The following is a 6,603-nucleotide window of genomic DNA, read 5'->3' on the forward strand; positions in this document are numbered from 1 at the left end:
GTGGAAGTGGGAAACTTTGGGCGTGATTTGTTTAAAGGAGACCACGTGGCTGTGGAAAAGGGGTTTGCTCTTGGTGAGGATTTGGCTGGCCAGGAGGTGGCCTTTCGGTGGCACAGGGTAGTCCTGCTTAACGAAGGCTTTGCAAGCCTGGGACAATAACCAGTGAAATCTGCAATACTAATTACAGATATATACCAGTTAATATTTCCTGATAGAGACAGGCCAAAGCTTGAGTTACTTTCCAAATCCCCATGACTTTGCAGGTTGGAATTAAAATAGAATATTTATGCAAACCACACAACTGATTTTGGCTTTAGGATGTGAGAAACTTGCCTGATGAGTTTTTGCCAAATAAAACCACCCTGGGTTTTATTTTGCAGCAGCTTTTCCAGGCGAGGATACTTTTCAGAAAATGAAAGCCATTGACCTAGGCCAGGCCAAGAAATGAGGGAAGAGTGCATAAAGGTTATAACCATGTAACTTTAAAAGCAGTTAAACCCACCCCTATGTAAGTTCACTGAATCAGTCTTTGACACTTGTGAACTTGCAGCCAAGATCATGTGAGAGCAGCAAAGCCTGTTTCCCACCTCAGAGCTATCTCACAGTCCTGAAAGTCTGCAAAACACCTGAACCGTTAGTAACATTCTAGGTGCAAAACCATTTTCTCGCTTTTTTTTTTTAGTGAATGGTTACATCCAGTAAGTAATCGTCAGCCTTGGTTTGCCACAGGGAACAGGAGGACCAATACCAAATATTCTTGGTACTTACAAGATCAGGCGTTCAAAAATGCGTAGTCTCCGTGAAGTCCTGTGGTTACCCAGCTGCATTCAGACCCCTATTTTCTCCTTTCACTTCACAACGTAGGCTAAGTGTGGGGAATCTATGTAGAGAAGAAGTTGATGATGAGGAGGCATCTCTCTCCATTTCTAATTCAGATCTTTTATACAGTATTTCTGTCCAAATCAGCTGGAGCTAGGCATTTAAGTGCTCCACCCAGCCAGCTTCAGAGCCTTTGAGGGTCCAGCCTTTAAAAAAGCTGAAGCATCTCCCGATATTTCTAACTCATTATTTGTGCACAAGTAACTCACATTTCATCACCTACTCTGTGAACATCTGCATCCTTGCATAGGCACCGGAGGTGCATGAAGAGCAGAGGTCTGAAGGCATCAGGCACATTTCCCGGTCCCTCCTCTCTATGGCTTACTCACCATAAACATCTTCTAAAGACTCAGAAAGGGGCGTCTGTTTCTTCTGAAGGTCTGTTTGCCTTCAAACTGGAAATACAAGTAGAAGTCTGTGGTTGGGTCAGTAAGGTTACGTTCTGCTTCTGTCTGTGGGAAAGCATGGAGCTTATTGTTTTATAAAACTCTGCAGCCGTGCATTAAATGTTTTTCAGAACTTAGCTTCAGCTACTCTTTATCTTTCCAGCTGCAAAAAAAAATAAACACGTTAAACTTTATCTCCTGTTACTTTTTCTTAGGCTTCACCCTGAAATTTAAGTCTCCTTTTCTCCACTTCTCAAGGTAAAAGGCTCCCAAGGAAAAGACCAAGGAATGACCTAGAAGCTGACGACGTGTCAGTGCCTTGCCTCTCGTGAGATGGATGTGCTAGGACTTTGGCATCGCAGAATAGCTAAAGGCAGTCAGATATGGTGAAAGAAATTATGAAACCAGATGTAAGGTTGATTGAAACCACTTCTACTGATTCATACTTTTAATGTATTTCTCGGTCCTGGTATTTCATTGCTGTATATTTCCCCCCTGGAATTCATTATGTGTGTGTGACATCTCAGCTAGCAGCTGTGGAAATGATTGTGTGATCACTAAAAACTGTAGCTTTAGGTGAGAAGTGGGCAACAGGAACAAAGAAAGTATTAAAGTGTAGCTTTCTGTCCTCATATACATCTTATTAGTGCCAAGCAAGGAATGAAACCCTACAGATTCATGGAATAATTTAGGTGGGGAAGGACCTCCAGAGGTCTGAAGTCCATCCTCCTGCTCCAGGGGGATCACCTTGCTCGGGGTCTTGCTCAGACTAAGCCCTTACCTGCGGTGTCTGTGAGCCACTGCCAGCTCCTTGAGACAGCCAGGGCTGCTCTTTGCAGACTGAAGACACACCTGCAAAATGGGAACTTTTAATCATCAACCTGTCTGGAAGTACTTACGATCCTCGCCAACTGTAAATATATCTTGTGAACAACTAAATTTTCTATATGCCAGAGATATCTGCCGATTTCTGCCATGCTTAGCAAACGTTCATCTTTCTGACCATAAGCCCCACATCAAGGCTCAGCAAAAGGACTGTTCGCCTTTCCTGCTCTGCAGAGAGAGGTGGCCACCGCTCCGCTGGACGGGGTGCTTGCTGGGGACTGAAGGGAAGCCTTGGAAAAGTGCTGAGCTATTTCTTCCCCACCTTCTAGGGACTGAACTCCCCGGCTAGGCAGCATCCCACTGAAATTCGCTCTTATATGGCTTAGCTTGGCCGAAAGCTTTGTGATCATATCCAAAATTGGGTATGTTTTGCCAGGGGTTTGCTATGAAAATTGCTCACAGCTCCATTGACTGGCTGTGCTGCCTCTGCAGCATCAATTCTATCCCTGGCTGACACCTTTGATTTTGGAAGTTGTCTCCATTTTCCAGAGAAAAGTATGTACATTAGCTATTTTTGGATAGCGTACATTTAATCTCCTGCAAGAAATGGAGCAATTCACTTGTTCCTTATTTCCAGAGCCATTACATTTCTCTTGGTGACAGCTCCAAGGAATAGAAATCCTTAACTTGTTTAATGTCTTCATTTGGGTGATCGAAAGACACCTAACCAAAGATCTGCTTCTGTACTACCGTGAGGAAAATAGCAGCACCACCTAGGTAAAGCAGCTTTTCTTTCATCTTGGGTAAAAGGGAATGTTAAAAAGGAACCAGTTTTTGGATGGTTCTTGTGTCTGCTTGGAAGCCAAGTTGAAACTCTACTGACTGTTCATCATTTTCTCTGGTCGTTCTTTTATTTTATGCTTAGTTGAGGATAAACTGTGGTCTTTGCACCATGTAAAGTGTATTTAGACTCTTTGCTCAAGTGAAAAATGAGCTGTTATCTGTGTCAGTACTGAAGTGTGCAGGGAGAAATCTGGGACAGTCACAGGGGCTGCCAACGGAAATAACCGATGGAAGATTTGACTGTATTTAATTGAAAACACATAAAGCAGAGGCATATATTGTGCGTTCCTTGTGATGGAAAAGTGACTGAAAGTAAGCAGTGACTTCAGAGGGGCTGAAGACCTCGGCCTGGGGGATTCTCAAGCCTCTCCACAAACTTGCTCCGTACACGTGTCCTAAGGAGAGCTGGGCTGCTTGCAAATTAGAGGAGTGATTGATACCGCTAATAGTTTGAGGGGCCTCTTTCTCAAATCATAAAACGCAAACCTTGCTGGAGTGTTCCAAGTCGAGCAACGTGCAGCTCTACAGCAATTGTCCTGAACTCCTGACGTGTTTGCAAATTTGCTTAAAAAATAATAAAAAAAAAACCAGCAGTGGCTGTCCTTGAAACGCAGGCTGGGCTTTGAGCGGGCGGTGTTGGCGGCGGCAGCATGTGCAGAGGCCGTTGCTCGCGGCAGGGAGCACCCCTTTCCTGTGGCGCTGCAGGAAGGATATCCGCACCAGAGGCGAGGCAGCGCTCGCCTAAACGCCGGGTTGTGCTTGTGGGTTGAGGCTAAGTGCAGGGAACTCCAGATGAGATTAACACTGCTTAGGTGAAAGCAGCAGCAGCAGAGATCTGGATTTGGGTCCAAGGTAAATAACAAGTTGAAACAAGGTAAAGAACATAGGGTCATGCCACTGGAGCAGTGTAAAAATACCGGCTCTGTTACATGCTGGGTACTGATGAAGTAGCTCTAATGAGGAGACTGACGGCCGAGGCACAGGCTAACGCTGTTTGGTCTGGTACAAATTAAACCATTTGTTCTTGTATAGTATGGGTTCCCACATGTGGAACAAAGGCTGTAGTGTTTAGTCAGCAGTTTTGGGTTGGTTAGTTGAGTGGTTTTGGTTAATGCCAGCTATTTCAAAAACTGATGGAAAAGCCAGAGGATGTTTGCAGAAGCACTTGCGTTAGTTGTGATGGCTGCAGGCTCACCTGTGACTCAGTATCTTTGGTCCCGCAAAGCAATGCTGGTGGTTGCAGGACACCTCAAGGTCTCTCTAATCTGGTGTTTCCACGATGGTGAAGAGAGTCCACAGGGCAGGGGTGGCCCGCTGCTACCTGCTGCTATCAAAATACCTTTGGCAAGTCTTCCTCTGGTCCAGGTCCCTTGCCTTGTCTCTAACTTCTGCTACCTGGCAGCCAGTCAAAAGACCTTTTCAGACCCGTTTCTGTCTTCTGCCTTCCAAGGCCCATGCCTCAGATCATGCATGCAGGCTGCAAGCTCCCCGTGGGCTTGTTTGCTTTGGCTTTGCTCCCTCTTCTACTGTACTTCGCACCGGAGCGAGGTGTGTCCTCAAACGTGGATGCATGGAAAGGTCGCCCAACAATGGGACAGTTATTGTTTGAGAGTTTTGGTAGCAAATAATTTTTTTCTTGCCAGCATCATCAGCTATAGGATGGAACAACACACCGAGGAATGTTTTATCATCCCTTAGAAAGTGACGCTCTCTATTCGAAACTGTCCTCTGATGAGGAGTTGCAGGAGAGACCACTGCCATCGTTTGGGGAGTGAAATGAGGAGTTGTTGAATAACCTCTGAATTTCTAAGTCTAGCTGTAAGTGGCAGATGAGAGTGGAGAGCGTTGATAAAATAGGTTTCTCTTTCTGTCTGAACTAAAGGGCTGCTAGAAATATCAGCACCCTTCTGGTTCTTCAAAGACTTGATGTGTTGGGACAAACATGAAATTTGGGGGGATGTATGGGAGCAAACTCACTGAACACAGCTTGTGGCCTGGGCAGCGGACCCACCAGACAGACCTGGAGAAAAATAAATAGAATAACCACAGTTCTAAATTCTCACAGAGAAAGGGGAGTAGGTTTGAGAGAGAAAACTCCAGCTCCTTTTCTTTCTCTGTCTGTGCCTCACGTACATACACACACAGTGGGGCAAGTTTTTCCCAGATTTCTAATTTACTCTAAATCCATCTGATTGAATAGAAGCATCAAAAATAAAAGACCCTGCCATTTCTCTGTCTGGTATTTAAGAGCCCTTCGGTGTGACAGGCATCTAACGCCTGTGCTGTAACGTTGGCACATCTGTTACTAGAAACAGCTACCAGTGGGAAATCGCGAGCTGAGCATTCTCTATGGTTACCCACAACACAGGAGCCAGAAGATGAAACACTTCAGGCCAGAGGAACAATTCATTACCTCAGAGTCAGAGGAAACACACGTCAGGTTTTTTTAAACCAACACAAATATTCACACTGAACTCTTCACCTACCTTTGCCCTTTCGGTTGTGTTGCTCCCCGCTGCCCTCGCTACCATCCGTGCAGCGCTTTGCCCCTCTCCTATCTAAGCCTTCCCTCCATGCGGCTTTCCTGAAGTTTCTTCCCTTCCTGCTGGAGCAAGCTGAGGTGGTCGGCTCACTAAGGCAACACCTTTCTCTCCTGCTGACCCCTTTGGATCCAATTTTCCAACTGGCAATGGATTGCCAAATGTTCGTGACGCCTGAAGCTTGTGCCCAATGGAACGACTTTCCCCTTATGGATTTGCGCTTCGTAACGTAGGAACATGGCTTTTGTTTTGCTCACGTTAGCAGACCAAATTACAGCATTACGGGAAATCAGTGTGATTATTCAGTCGGTGATGAAATCGCAGGTGCATTTTAAAAAACCCGTTGTAGCAGACTGCTACTCTACCACCGCGATAAGCTTGTCGCACCGCTGTGATGGGAGGTGGCTAATCATTTTAAAAGGTGCTGCAGAGAGCAACTCCATCTAACCTCCCTTAGCAACTCGAGATTTTTATCTTGCTAATCTCTGATTTACAGATGATCCTTGTTATCATTCATAAATCCCGGATACTACACCAGCCCCATTAATTAGCATTTTTCAGTGCTCTGGGAGGTGAGAAGTTGAATGCTTTGATCGTAACAGTTCCATTGTGGTGGGTTGACCCTGGCTGGATGCTGGGTGCCCACCAAAGCTGCTCTACCGCTCCCCTCCTCAGCTGGACAGGGGAGAGAAAATACAATGAAAGGCTTGTGGGTCAAGATAAGGACAGGGAGAGAACGCTCAGCAATCACCGTCACGGGCAAAACAGACTCAACTTGGGGAAAATAATTTTAATTTATTGCCAATCAAATCAGAGTAGGATAATGAGAAATGAAAACTGAATCTTAAAACACCTTCCTCCCACCCCTCCCTTCTTCCCAGGCTTAATGTTCCTCCCCATTTTCTCTCCCTCCTCCCCTCCATGTCCATCCCACGGGGTGCAGTCCCTCAGGAGCAGATGGCTCCAGCATGGGTCCCCGTGGGGTCACCAGCCCTGCCAGCAAACCTGTCCCAGCCTGGGCTCCTCTCCCCACGTGTCTACAGCTCCTGTCAGGAGCCTGCTCCAGCGTGGGCTTCCCACAGGGTCACAGCCTCCTTTGGGCACCCCCTGTTCCAGTGTGGGGTCCTCCC

The sequence above is a fragment of the Egretta garzetta genome, unplaced genomic scaffold (assembly GCF_000687185.1).
Source record: "Egretta garzetta isolate BGI_Z169 unplaced genomic scaffold, ASM68718v1 scaffold1, whole genome shotgun sequence".
NCBI classification, from domain to species: domain Eukaryota; kingdom Metazoa; phylum Chordata; class Aves; order Pelecaniformes; family Ardeidae; genus Egretta; species Egretta garzetta.